This window comes from Rhineura floridana, chromosome 7 (genome assembly GCF_030035675.1).
Source record: "Rhineura floridana isolate rRhiFlo1 chromosome 7, rRhiFlo1.hap2, whole genome shotgun sequence".
NCBI classification, from domain to species: domain Eukaryota; kingdom Metazoa; phylum Chordata; class Lepidosauria; order Squamata; family Rhineuridae; genus Rhineura; species Rhineura floridana.
In genome coordinates, this window is record NC_084486.1 from 114,055,060 (window position 1) to 114,068,913 (window position 13,854).

The following is a 13,854-nucleotide window of genomic DNA, read 5'->3' on the forward strand; positions in this document are numbered from 1 at the left end:
AAGGGGATTCATAGGGCTTATCCCATGGGAGCCTTTGTACTAAAGATGCTGCTTTTACCAGCGTAATAGATTTTCAAGGTCCACACTTCTTGCTGAATGGTAGCTTTCAATCTGCTGTTTTCCATTCACACAAGTAGGCATTCCTCTGGGAAGGATTAGTGTTGCTGTTTTCTTATGGCCCCGCCCCCAATTTTACATATTTTCTCCCTCCCGAGTATCAATAGAAGGCAACAATTCCCTCAGTTGCAATCCCCATGACTGTTTGGGCTTCAAGGCTGAAGTGGGAAGAGCGCCTGGGTGTGCAATTGACAACAAACAATGGAACTGACTAGACCCCCCCTCCCCTTCTTCATTGACCAAGACTGAGTGAAGGGTGGACAGGAGTGAGTGAGTGAAAGATAAAGTAGGCAGCGGCTGTGGCAGCTTCTGAAGGCGGCAGGTGCAATGAAAGCATCCCGGGAGAAAGGCTTGGGAGAAAGTGGCATTCTGCACCTGGGAAAGTTGGGACATGCCTCCCCTGGCAAGATGAAGTGCAATGGCAATTCTGATACTATGGAAACAGTGTCCATCGCTAGTTAGAAGGAGTGAAGGAAGGAAGTTACTGGGGGAGAAAGGGGGGAAAGGAGGACTGCAGCAAATTCCTATGGGGAGGACAGAGCAGTCAGTCAGAAGTCTCTGGTTAAGCTGCCGGAAACAAAATGAAATTCATGGGAAAGTTACAGTGGGCAGAGAAAGGGGGACAGCTGGAAGTGACGATTCACCCACCCACTAAAAAAACATTGAAGCAAAGTGCCTACAAGGAGGAGCGCAGCACAGCTGAGATGGTTTTTCCTTCCCTTTTTGCATTATCAGCGGATTGTGTTAATACAGATTTAAAGGGGGAAACTGTGTGATAGCTTCTGCTTGTCTGCAACGTCATGTGAACCATGCGAATTAAAAGGGGATGCAAGTAGCACCAAACACACAGTAAATTGCCATGTGGATGAGCTCATAGAAATAATCTGTCTCAACTCTCAAATTCCATAACAATATGCTTGTGTGCCTGCAACACTGGTCTTCTATATCTTTAAAAGTTGTACAGGGGGAAGGAAGAATTCCACCTTGTGGTTTTTCTCATTACAGGGTTGCAAGAACACCTGCACTGGGCTGACTTTCTCTTCTCCTAAAGATACAGGATCAGTCTCAGGCCAGGAACCTGGCAACCCTAAACACTAACAAACAATACACACCTAGGCTTACACGCATGGGTGGGGAGGGTGCTTTTAGCAAGGGCCCCTGACCTTCTGTAGCTAGCTTGCAGATGTGGAAAAGTCTCCTAGCCATGACTTATTTTCTTTTTTTAAAAAAAAGTATGGGTTTTCCCCACCTCCGCTCCTCCAAATAGTTCTGCATATCATCACAGTATGCTGGAAAACCTATTGTTTAAGAGCTACTGTTCAAAAGCCTTGTTGACTAAATTATAGTGTTTTTCCCCCAGTAAAGCTTTTCAGAGCTTTTGATATTTCTAAACATACTACCATTTCTATTGTAACTTTCCTCACAGGAGGAGATTTGGGGCATTTAGTTTGTGAACTGCATTTCTTAAAAGATGGCTTCTTATAATTATGCAAATGGGGGAATTAGGGGAAACAGTTTTGGTTCCAATAACTACTGCAAAGTGTTGCATGTGGGGTTTCTTTTGAAAACTGTCTGGAAATTACAACAGGTCCCAACTTCTGACTATTACTCCCTGAAAAGAACATAATACTCTGGTAATCAAACAATTGTACATGCTGTTGAGTGGCTTTTGAATCCCACCTCAAAGAATTCACCTTCAAAGTCCTTCTTTACCTGGGCCCTGGGATTCTGAAGGTGTATCCATCTCCGTGTATTTATTTACTCTTGTCCCTGTTCAACGTTGAGCTTTTGTTTGGTGCTTAAGAAGATAATGATTGATGATGATGATATTACTTCATGTTTGATTTACTCATAGCTGACTGTTGTTCTTGTCACTGTAAGTGCATATTTATTTGTATTTTGCAACACTTGAACAAGTTCAGAGATGCTGAAATTGAGTTTTACCATCTGTTAATATTTGAAAGCCCGAATACCTCAGGCTATTGGTTGAAAGGAACCTTCATTCATGGTGTTCTTTCCCATCTATACTTTCGCAAATATGCAATTAGAGGTTGGGATGAAAGTGTCATTCTGGAGAGCTAATTAAAATTTGAATCTTACATAATGTAAATCTTGTGACATTTAATACAGATTTTTTTTATTGCAGCCAAATCAACATGCAGAATTGCATCCTACTATACAGAGAACAGCCTCTAACTGAAAGAGTCCTCAATACACACACACACACACACACACACACACACAAATCCTAAGAAGGGAGAGTGGAGGCCTGGAAGTTGTCCATCAGCAGTTAGCAGCTGGACAGCAGACTGAGCAGCATACAGGTCACCAGGCCTTCCCTACTATGGTATGGTGAGATGTATTTCTATTTAAATTAGAGTAACTCTTTTTAAATGTGTATCTATACAGATAAATTAGCATCTGCACACTTTATACAAAGTCTGTGTCCTCTTTTGTCCTCTTTTTTAGTGATCCATTGCCCCTTTTTTGGAAATGATTGTGGCCATCCTAAATTAGAGCCTCCTTCCAGAGTCTCCTTGGACCTCATTGCCTCTCTTATGCCTGCTTTCCTCCCATCTTCAAAATGCTCCTTCTTCTTCATAGCACACAGACTCTAAGTGCCCTATGAAGTTTTTCCAAAACTTCCCTTTCTTGCTTTATCCCAGGACTCTCATTCCCTACCACTGTCTTCTCTTTGCCTCCTGCTTTTGTTTACTGTGTTCTTTATCCCTCTTGCTTCAACTGTTTGTGTGTGCTCTTTCCATGCAGCAACTCACCCTCTCTGCTCACCCTGCACCCCTGCCTCTGTTCCCCCCTTCCTGCTGTCAGCACACAGTCAATGATTTCCATGTGAAGGTTTTCATATTCATACGTACCTTTCACATTTTTTACAGTATCCGCATTGTTTGTTTGTTTAATTTATTTATTTATTTTATATCCTGCCCTTCTTCCCAGAAGGAACCCAAGCAGCAAACAAAACATCTTAAAAACAGACTTTAAAATATATTAAAACAAAACATCTTTAAAAAATCTTTTTTTAAAATAAAGAAAAAGCTTCAAAAACATCTTAAAAAGCAATTCCAACACAGACTGGGGTAAGGTCTCTACTTAAAAGGCTTGTTGAAAGAGGAAGGTCTTGTTGAAAGAGGAAGGTGCCAAAAAGGTAACAGAGATGGTGCCTGTCTAATACTTAAGACAAGGAAATTCCAAAGGGCCGGTGCCACAACATAAAAGGTCCGCTTCCTTTGTTGTGCGGAACGGACCTCCTGATAAGATGGTATCTGCAGGAGGCCCTCACCTGCAGAGCACAGTGATTGACTGGGTATATAAGGGGTAAGACAATCTTTCAGGTATCCTGTTCCCAAGCTGTATAGGGCTTTGTACACCAAAACCAGAATCCTGAACTTGGCCCAGTAATGGGCAGCCAGTGCAATTCTTTCAGCAGCAGGGTGACATGTTGGTGATACCCTTCCCCAGTGAGCAGTTTTGCCACTGGATTTAACCTCAAGCAACATTCTCTTACTTACTTTCTCCCTTAGTAGTTAAAACATTAGTGACATTGTGATGTTTATGTAACTTTTTTTTTTAAGTGAAATGTTGTGACATCTAGCAGCTCGGTCAGGCTTTGGAAAGTGATAGGCAGACCATATCTAATGTGTGTGTGAGTTCATGCACATACACACAATACTATTGGGCTTTTAAAATGGAGAACTAGTCTCATTGCAGGTTATTGTGTGTATGTAGGAAGGTCATGTTAAAAAGTTTGCTTAGCCAAGAAGCTCCTTGTGTGTCCTTGATCAGTCCCCATCTATTAGCTTAACCAATTTCACAGCAAAAAGAAAGAAACCCTATTGCATATTGCTTTGAGCAGTGACAAATTGATAAATTGTGGGTGAAGACTCATTGGTAGCAAGACATTTAGCATACAAGTGCTTTTAACGTTTTTTTAAAAAGATGTTTTAAAGATTTTTTAAATTTGTTTTTAAAGATGTTTTGTTTTAATAAAGTTTAAAGTCTTTTGTTTTTAAGATGTTCTAAAGTGCTTTTAGTGTTTGTTTGCCACCCTGGGCTCCTTCTGGGAGGAAGGCGGGAAATAAATAAATAAATAAGACACCATCTGTTGGCAACACATCTAGATTTCTATCTTGAGCAGAGGGTTGAGGTCATCCCAACAATCTATAAACTCTGATGTTTCAATGTATTGCTTTGTTTGTGTCAAAATGTCAAAGCAACATTTTTTGTTTGGTAAGATAGCTATCTACCTGATGTGTATTAACAATGGTTCTTTTAATAAGAAACCTTGTTCTTCATGGAATTTGACTAAGGCTGCCAACAGTTTTTCTAACTTAGCTCCTATGCCTCTAACAACTGCATGATAAAAGATTATTTCTTCATCACTAGATCTACATTCCAGAAAATGCTTCAGTTGCTACATTTCTGCACAAAAGAGAAAAGTGCAGGAGCCCTGCCAGAAAAAATGTTGGTAACCCTTAGTTTGCCAAAGTGGAATCTCAGTTGAAATCAACTTCAGGTTTGGTCAAATATGACCAATCTTTATCTTGAATTGAACGGTCTTTATCCTGAATCACTTTACTACAAGATTTCAGATTCTGCTGTGTTACCAGTAGGTGCACAAACAAAGATGTCCATTGCCTTTGTTAAAGCTGTACTGTGCTCTGTGCCAGGAAACAATAGGCAAAATAATAAAGATCTACAATTTATTAGTAATACTGTGTAGATCTGCATTAACGCTGGTGACTTGGTGTATAAGGCAGTCTTTCAGATAATCTGATCCTGAAGTTTAAAGGACCTTATATGTTAGTACCAGTACCTTGAACTGCTACCAAGTAGCAGATTGGCAGCCAGTGCAGGTTTTACAGATAAGATGTTATATGCTGTCAGTAGTTTGCCCCCATAAGAAGCCTAGCCACTGCATTCTGCACTAGCCAAAGCCTCCAGATCAGCATAAAGGGTAGCTCCACACATAGCACATTGCAGTAGTCCAATCTCAATGTATAGTCAACTGCTTCAAACTATCCCAATCCAGGAATGGCTGTAGCTGTCTTAGCGGGCAAATCTGGTAAAAGACACTCCCATGCCTCCAGTGACAAAGCTGGATCTAGCAGCAGCACCTCCCTGCCTTCCAGACGAAGCATCTGCTTCTTCAGGTAGAGGGCAGCTGCAACCAGGACAGGCAGCTGACCAATTCTCCAGACTCAGGAACTGTTCGCCCACAGAGCCTCCATCTTGCCAGGATTCAAAGTTGGTTATTAGCCTAGGTGACAGCCAGGCCACCTTGTGGACTGGATGGAAGTAAGAAGGCAGGCAGATGGGGGCAGGCAGAAGGCAGAACGAGGTGGGTGGGACAGTGCCCCACTTGCCCTAATGGACCAGCTGCCAGTGCCACTATCCAACTGTGGATGAGTGAACTGTCCTGGTTCAAGAACAGAATAGTCAGACTGGAGGATGTAGTGGTAGAGCAAACAGAAATGTGAGATTCCAGGGGGAAGCAGAAAGGGGAGCCATGTGCAAGTCCCTGGCATCCCATCTCTTACAGTGGAATCCTCCTTTCCCCCCACCCCCAGCCATACCTTTCCCAACACATGAGCTAGACAGGACATTCTCATTTCCAACACTTTCCAGGCACTTACTGAAGACACAGGAACACTCTGCATGCAACCAGCTACTCGATAACAATCGTAGCACAATATCAATAGGTCTTTTATCAGTCAATGTCAAGGGATGTCAGACTAAGAGACAAGATGTGCTGGTCTGGGGAGCTTTCTGGACAGCTGCAGTCACTCAAGCTGATGGAAAGCAATCTCAGCAGGGCCTAATCCTCCCAGATAGCCCAGCAACAACATTCTCTTGGCATGCAGCTGCTTGTGTGCGTGGGTGTAACGTGCCTGATGTAAAAATATGTGCCTCTCCCACTCCCCTTGTCTTTGCTGCCTCCACTTACAAATTGCTGCATATATGAATAGCATATTTTCAGTACAGTTGGGATCCCTCTTGGATTCCAGTTTTACTTAATATTGAATTACCTTGAAAATGAAATGAAATGGACTGCCTTCAAGTCGACTCCGACTTATGGCAACCCTATGAATAGGGTTTCCATGGTAAGCGGTATTCAGAGGGGGTTTACCATTGCCTTCCTCTGAGGCTGAGAGGCAGTGACTGGCCCAAGTTCACCCAGTCAGCTTCATGGCGCTGTGGGGATTCGAACCCTGGTCTCCCAGGTCATAGTCTGACACTCTAACCACTATGCCACAGCCCCCCTTAAATGAATTCTGAGGTTTCTGCTGCTTTTACAAGTTCTTTTTGGTTCCCCCATTGAAAACCACCAGTGACCCATATTTTCCTCTCCACCCCACAGAAACCCATCTTGGGATATGTGAGCCATGCAGAGGCCAAGAGAGAGTGACAGCTGAACTGTCTTTTAGATACAAAAGAGAAAAGTGTTTATTCTGTGCTGGACAAAAAAAAAAAGATGTAGTGATGGCCACCAGCTTGGATGGCTTTAAAAGAGGATTAGACAAATTAATGAAGGATAAGGTTATCAGTGCTCCTAGCAATGATGGCTATGTTTTCTGAATCCATTTCAGCTAGGTTTAGGCCCAGCTTTGGCATAGAAACTGCACTGGTTGCCCTGTTTGATGATGACCCGTGTTGGGAAAGAGACGGGGGAGCGTGTTCCTGTTAAATCTTTTTGATCTCTCAGTGGCTTTTGATACCATCAACCAAAGTATTTTTCTGGACTGGCTGTCCAAGTTGTGGGGTGAGCAGCACTGCTTTGCAGTGGTTCCAGTCGTATTTGGATGGTTGTTCTCAGAGGGTGGTGTTTGGGGAATGCTATTCGGGCCAGTGGAACTTTCAATCTGGGTCCCACGGGGTTCAATTCTATCTTCCATGCTATTTAATATCTACATGAAACCACTGAGTGGGAACATCTGAAGTTTTGGAGTACGTTGTCAGCAATATGCTGATGGCACACAGCTCTACTCCTTTACATTAGAAAAACAACTGATCTGGTACCACTTTTGGCAGTTGCAAAAGTTGTCTCATTTTTCATTTACATGATTGCAAATTCCCTTGTTTGCCAATTTTTGTTTATTTAGGGAGCAGTTGTATTTTTCACTGTCATTTAATTTAATACCTCACTTGCTAATCTCTTTATAACCAGGGATGTTGTTGAGGAAAGCATAAAAATGCTACTGTGCAAAGTTTCAAATTTACCAGCTGTTTTTGAGTTATTCTCCTTTATTGCTGTGGTGTTTTTCTTAAGCACCTTTGAAACGGATGTTGCTGTTGCAGCCTTATATCCTAGAGAAACAATCCTAAGGGCTGCATGTCTGAGGGGAAGGCCCTTCTGCCAACTCTAGTGTCCCCTGCTTCCATTTTTCTGGATTGTCTTCTCCAGCTGCAGCCCCTAGCTATTTATCACACCCCACACCTATTTTGAGCACAGGCTCATCTGCACTATGCATGTAAAGCTGTATTCCATGGATTCTCCTACAGAATCCTGGGAACTGAGGCTTGTTAAGGGTGCTGAGAGTTGTTAGAAGACCCCTATTCCCCTCACAAAGCTACAATTCTCAGAGTGGTTTAAGAAATGATTCTTCTTGATGGGAAACTCTGGGAATTGTAGCTCTGTGAGGAGAGTAGGGGTCTCCTAACAACTCTCAGCACCTTTAACAAACTACAATTCCCAGGATTCTTTGGAGGAAGCCATGACTGTTAAAAATGGTAAGATACTGCTTTAAATGTATAGTGGAGACAGGACCCATATTTGACCTTCAGGAGCAGATTTTTTGGGGGGGGCAGAGGATGCAATTGCAAGAAGAGAAGTCAGAAAAGCCTTCTTCTATGAGCAAAAGTCTTATGTGCTTACATCTGAACCAGGCCAATCTCACAAGCAATCATAGTATACTCTTAGGACCCCTTCTTTAGCCAACCTATGTTCTTAAAAAGTTAAATAAAGTCACTTGACACAAATTGGTAATGCCTTGTTAAGAGAGCCTGGGTATATAGTTTTACTTTATACATTTTAAAATAGATTGGTGAACTCTGGACAGCACAGATTTAAAAAAAAGCAGGCTGTGCAAAAGTGATCAGCCTACCCCTGCCCCATGGTCTTATAAGTGCTTCATTGTGATCCATTAGCAACACAAGAGTAAGATATGATTTATTTATTTAAAATATTTCTATCTCACCCTTCTACCCTACAATAGGGCACTTAGGGCGGCTACAATAAAAACGCATACATACATAATAAAATACACAATAAAAACACAAAACATTACAGTAGATTAAAATGCATAAAATATTATTAAAATACATAAAATGCAATTATGCATACGCATAGAAACTTGCTTGTATATATGTGCATGCACGTATAAAAAAGTGAGACTAAAAGAACTTAAGATTTAAAAATTAAGAATAAAAAATTTAAAACAGTATCAGGCTGACCCGTCAATCCCAACCAAAGGCTCTCCGGAACAAAATAGTTTTGACAAGTTTCCGGAAGGCCATCAGGGAGGGAGCAGAACAGGCTTCTCGGGGCAGGGAATTCCAAAGTCTGGGAGCCACAATTGAAAAGGCTCTCTCCCGCGTGCCTGCAAATGTAATTTCTTTCATTCCAGGCACACAGAGAAGACTGGAGGTAGATGATCTTAGATGCAGGCTAGGAATATATGGACGTAAGCGGTCCTTTAGGTACACTGGTCCAAGGCCATTTAGGGCTTTAAAGATCAAAACGAGCACTTTGAATTAGGCTCGGAAACAAATTGGGAGCCAGTGGAGTCGATAAAGCACAGGGGTGATATGCTCCCCGCGCCGTGCTCCAGTTAACATTCTGGCTGCTGCATTTTGGACCAACTGTAGTTTCCAAAGCACCCCTGGCTACCGCAGCCACCTGATATTCTAGCAGCAGGGCAGGATCCAGAAGAACTCCCAAACTGTGTACCTGCTCTTTCAAGGGGAGTGCAACCCCATCCAGAACAGGTTGCAGCCCTATCCCTAGGGCAGTTTTTCCCTTGGCCAGCAATTTATACAGAAGACTCCAGTTTCAGTCTCCAACACCTCCAGTTAACCTAGGAACGGCCACTGGGTCTTCAACTGAGTCCTCCAAGTCTGATGATAGCAGTGCCACATCCTATGTCTGGAGGGTCGCAATCTCATCAGGCAGCATGTTTCTGGGGCTGGCCTTGCATGCTGTTCCCATTTTGGTTCAGAGTCCTCAGCTCCATCACCTGAAAATAATTCTGACTCCTGGCCCCTGAGGATTGGAAACCCCAAAGAGTTGTTGCTAGTGGCCAGATGTACACCAGAAGCAGGGAACCTGTGGCCAGATGTTGTTGGACTCCAACTTCCATTAGCCCCAGCCAGCATGGTCAGAGATGATGGGAAATGCAGTCCAATAACATGTGTGGAGTCATGGGTTCCTTATCCCTGGTGTAGAAAATGTTTAACTGGATCAAGTGTGGGGTACCTTTGGCCCTCCGTATGTTTTTGAACTACAGCTCCCATCATCCCACACCATTGGCCATGCTTGCTGAAGCTGACAGGAGTTGCAGTTCAGCACTTGGAGGGCTAACGGTTCCCCACACCTGAGCTAGGTCTGACTCAGTATAAGGCAGCTTCTCATGTCCCTAACTAATTATATCTAATAAAAATAATTGTATGTCATGATCATACTTGACCTAGTGGTAATTGGATAATTGTCTACCTCATTTCAGATATGAAAAATGGAAACGGACTGCCTTCAAGTCGATCCCAACTTATGTCGACCCTATAAATAGGATTTTCATGGTAAGCTGTATTCAGAGGTGGCTTACCATTGCCTTCCTCTGAGGCTGAGAAGCAGGCCACCCAGTGAGCTTCATGGCTGTGTGGGGATTCGAACCCTGGTCTCCCAGGTTGTAGTCCAACACTCTAACCACTACACCACACCGGCTCTCCATTTCAGATATAATAAATAGTAAAAATAACAAAGCAGTTTATTCCTTTGCAACTTCACTCATAAAATCACTAATGTATATTTTAAGAACATTAAAGAGAATTTCATGTTTTGTACTACAAGGATTAGTTATTGTCCTGTTTTGAAGTAGTGTAAATAGATAGTGCTGAAAATTAGAAATGTACAACTATTTCAATGTCTATGGTGGCCTAAACCAAAGATGATGGTACTGAATGTACAGCTCTGTGTTAAATCCTCTGCTTAATAAGATTAACCCAGATTTGTCTTACTCTCCTAATTTTCATATCGCCTTAATAAGGGCTGCCTCCAACTGTAAGAAACAGGAAGAGTCAAATACCAGAACCTGAGCATTCCAACAACTTTCTTTTGTCAGAAACCTAAGGGCATGTTTGAATCGCAGCACTCCAAACACCTAAGCATCCTGGAAATAGATCCAGTCCTTTTTAATACTCTTGAGCACTTGTTTGAAAAAATAGCCCTGCCACCTTATAATCTGCAGAAGTAGTTTGTTATGCCTTAGAAGACCTCCCTACCCTCGCACAGTTGATGGATTAAATAAGTATGCCATTTGCTCAGTGAAAGGAGGGCTGCCACTTGGTCAGTTCTCCTCCTCTTTGAGGATTTGATTTTTAGTTATTTTTGCCAGCTGGCTGTGTGTGTGTTTAAAAAAATGGTACCAAGCAATGACCAATTTTTATTGGGCCAACATGCACTTAACCTATTCTGTGCTGCCTCTTAACAGTTATTTCCCATCATTATCCTTCCCATTCATTGCCTAATCTCTATCTTTCTCCCTTTCAGGTTCCCAAAGGCTGCTTTTATAGTGGCTAGAGTGTCAGGACTATGTCTAGAGAGGTCTGGGTTCAAATCCCCACTCAGCCTTGAAGATCAGTGGGTGACCTTGGGCTAAGCACCATGCCTCAGCCTAACATTTGCCTCACAAGATTGTTAGGAATATAAAATGAGACAATATACATCACCCTGAGCTCCTTGGAGAAAGACACGCACACTAGCAGGAGTAGAATGTAGACATTACATGTTGGTCTGCTCCTGAAAAAGGCAAACTCATCTGTGCCATTGTGCCACTCCTAAGAGTGGCAGGCCACAATTTGTAGAGGTGGAAAGAAAAAGCACAATGCAAATCATAACCTGGGGAAGTATTGACTGCATGTAATGGGGGCTGGGGACATAGGCCTTATTCTGAGTCAGAGCAGTGGTCACTTTAACTCATAGTCTACACTGTCCAAGGCCTACTGTGGCTGTCCAAGGTTTCAAACCGGGATCTCTCCCAGCCCTACCTGGAGATGCCAGGGATCAAACATGGGACCTGGGAAGAGAATTCTAAATTGGTTGCCATTTTTGCCATCTTGAAAATAATATCTAGTTCTGCTCTGTGTTTCACTGTCAAGACACAGGTGAAACCTACATGCTTGTGCAATCTTTCAAAACCAATGTCCTGAGAGTGAAATATTATTTATTTATTAATTTATTTATTATTTGATTTATATCCTGTCCTTCCTCCCAGCAGGAGCCTAGGGCGGCAAACAAAAGCACTAAAAACACATCAAATCATAAAAATAGACCTTAAAATACATTAAAACAACTTTAAAAACATTTTTTAAGAAAGCTTTAAAAACATCTTTTTAAAAAGGGTTAAAAACAGATTGTGGGTTTTTTTTAAAAAAAATTAAAAAGCAATTCCATCACAGTCGCAGATTGGGATAGGTCTCAACTTAAAGGCTTGTTGAAAGAGGAAATGTAGGTGTCTATAGCCTCATAAAGATGATAATCTTTGCAAACCTTTTAGGGCAAAACAAAACAAGGGAAAAAATCATTCTTCCATCCTGCACCCCAGCTTTAAAATATGATGATAGGAATATTTTGATGGATTTGGGTTTTCTGACATATCTTTAGGAATGGGGTGTGACTGAATCTCAGTGAATTAGTGCACCTGGCCTACATTTATTGGCTTTGCACAATTTACTTTCAAGTTATTCTGAGCAAGCCCATTTCATTACTTCAACATTTAATAGTAGTGAAATCTGGCCACTAAAATGCTTGTGTGTTTTCACAGTTGACTATATCACATGTGGGTTTGCTATTTGCACTGTTGTTTGCACAGTAGATCAAGACCATAACTCAGTGCCAGTGAGAAAATGCTTAGCTTCTCAGCAGGAGGAGGGGGAAGAGGAGGAAGTGACAGCACCAAACAGCCAGTCAGAGACTGTAGCATTTACCAGCTTTTGATTGGCTGTTATGTGACAGCCACATCTATATTAAAAAGGAAATGGCAAGTGATTTCACAGTGCTTTGACTCTTTTTTCATGTCTGCCTGACTTCTCCCCTAGTTTAATTTCAAATGCCTAACAAGCAGCCCAGGAAATTGCCACATTAACATCCTTTAAGCAAACTGTCTAAAGTTGTACTTTACTTTTGGGAATTGACTCTCCAATGACATTGTGTAATTTCATCAAACCAATTGTGAGTTTCCTAACATCTCTAATCAAAGCAGAATCTGTTGGCTCTCACTGTACTGGGCATGAAATTTTAAGAAGAAAATTGACAAACTGGAGCTTGCCCAGAGGAGGTGAGAGGTCTTGAAACCAAGTATTATGATGATAAATAGCTGAAAAAACTAGGTGTGTTTAGCTCAGAGAAGAGAAGATTAAAGGGAGACATGACTGCAGTCTTCAAATATCAGAAATGCTGTCAAGCAGAAGATGGAGCAGACTTATTTTCTATTGCTCCAGACAGAGAGCAGAGGAAGACTTTAGTGGATGAAAATGGCAAGGAAGCAGATCTCTGTTCAGCATTAGGAGATACTACCTAATGCTAAGAGATTTTGACAGTGGAACAGATTGCCTTGGGAAATGGTGGGCACTCCTTTGCTTCAGGTATTTAAGCTGAGGCTAGACTGTGTACAACTCTGGTTGACTCACCTCAAAAAGGATGGTATGGAGAAAGTGGGTAGGAAAAAAAGTTTTTCTCCCTCTCACAAGGAAGCTGAATGTTGGAAGATTCAGGATGGACAAAGGAAAGTACTTCTCCAACAAGCACATAGATGAACTATGGAATTTGCTCCCACAAAAGGCAGTGATGGCCACCAACTTGGAGGGCTTTAATCTTCTTTTATTCATGGAGGATAAGGGTATCAGTGGCTAGTAACCTGGATGGATATGTTCTAACTCCACTGTTATGTGCATACCAGTTGCTGGAAACCTCAGGAGGGGAGAGTGCTGATGCGCTCAGGTCCTAATTGTGAGCTTCCCATAAGCATCTGGTTGGCCACTGGTGAGAATCAGATGCTGGACTAGATGGCCATTGGCCTGATCCAGCAGGGTCCTTCTTATGTTCTTATGAAGGAATGCTGTATCTGCATCTTGCAATACTCATTGGTTCCTGCACTGAGCAAGGGATTGGGTTGGATGACCTCCAAGATCCCTCTGAAGGCTCTATGCTTCTATAATTAGTTTCCATATTAAATCTATACATTTTCTGCTATTATTTACTGCTGGTTCACAATGTTCCCATAGCGGAGAAAATGCAATCCAGAAGCAGACAGCTAAACTGTGCACTTTCTGGCTCCCACATCATTGCAAGCAACCTGAAACTGAAACTGAAAATATAATAATTCATCAAGAAGTCCAGCAGTTGGAGGCTTGAGGTGGAAGATTTTTAGTAGGGACAAAACACTTGGAAACATGCTTTTTGCATTCATATGTGAATTTGAGTGCAAGCAGAGAAAAGTGCACAACTCT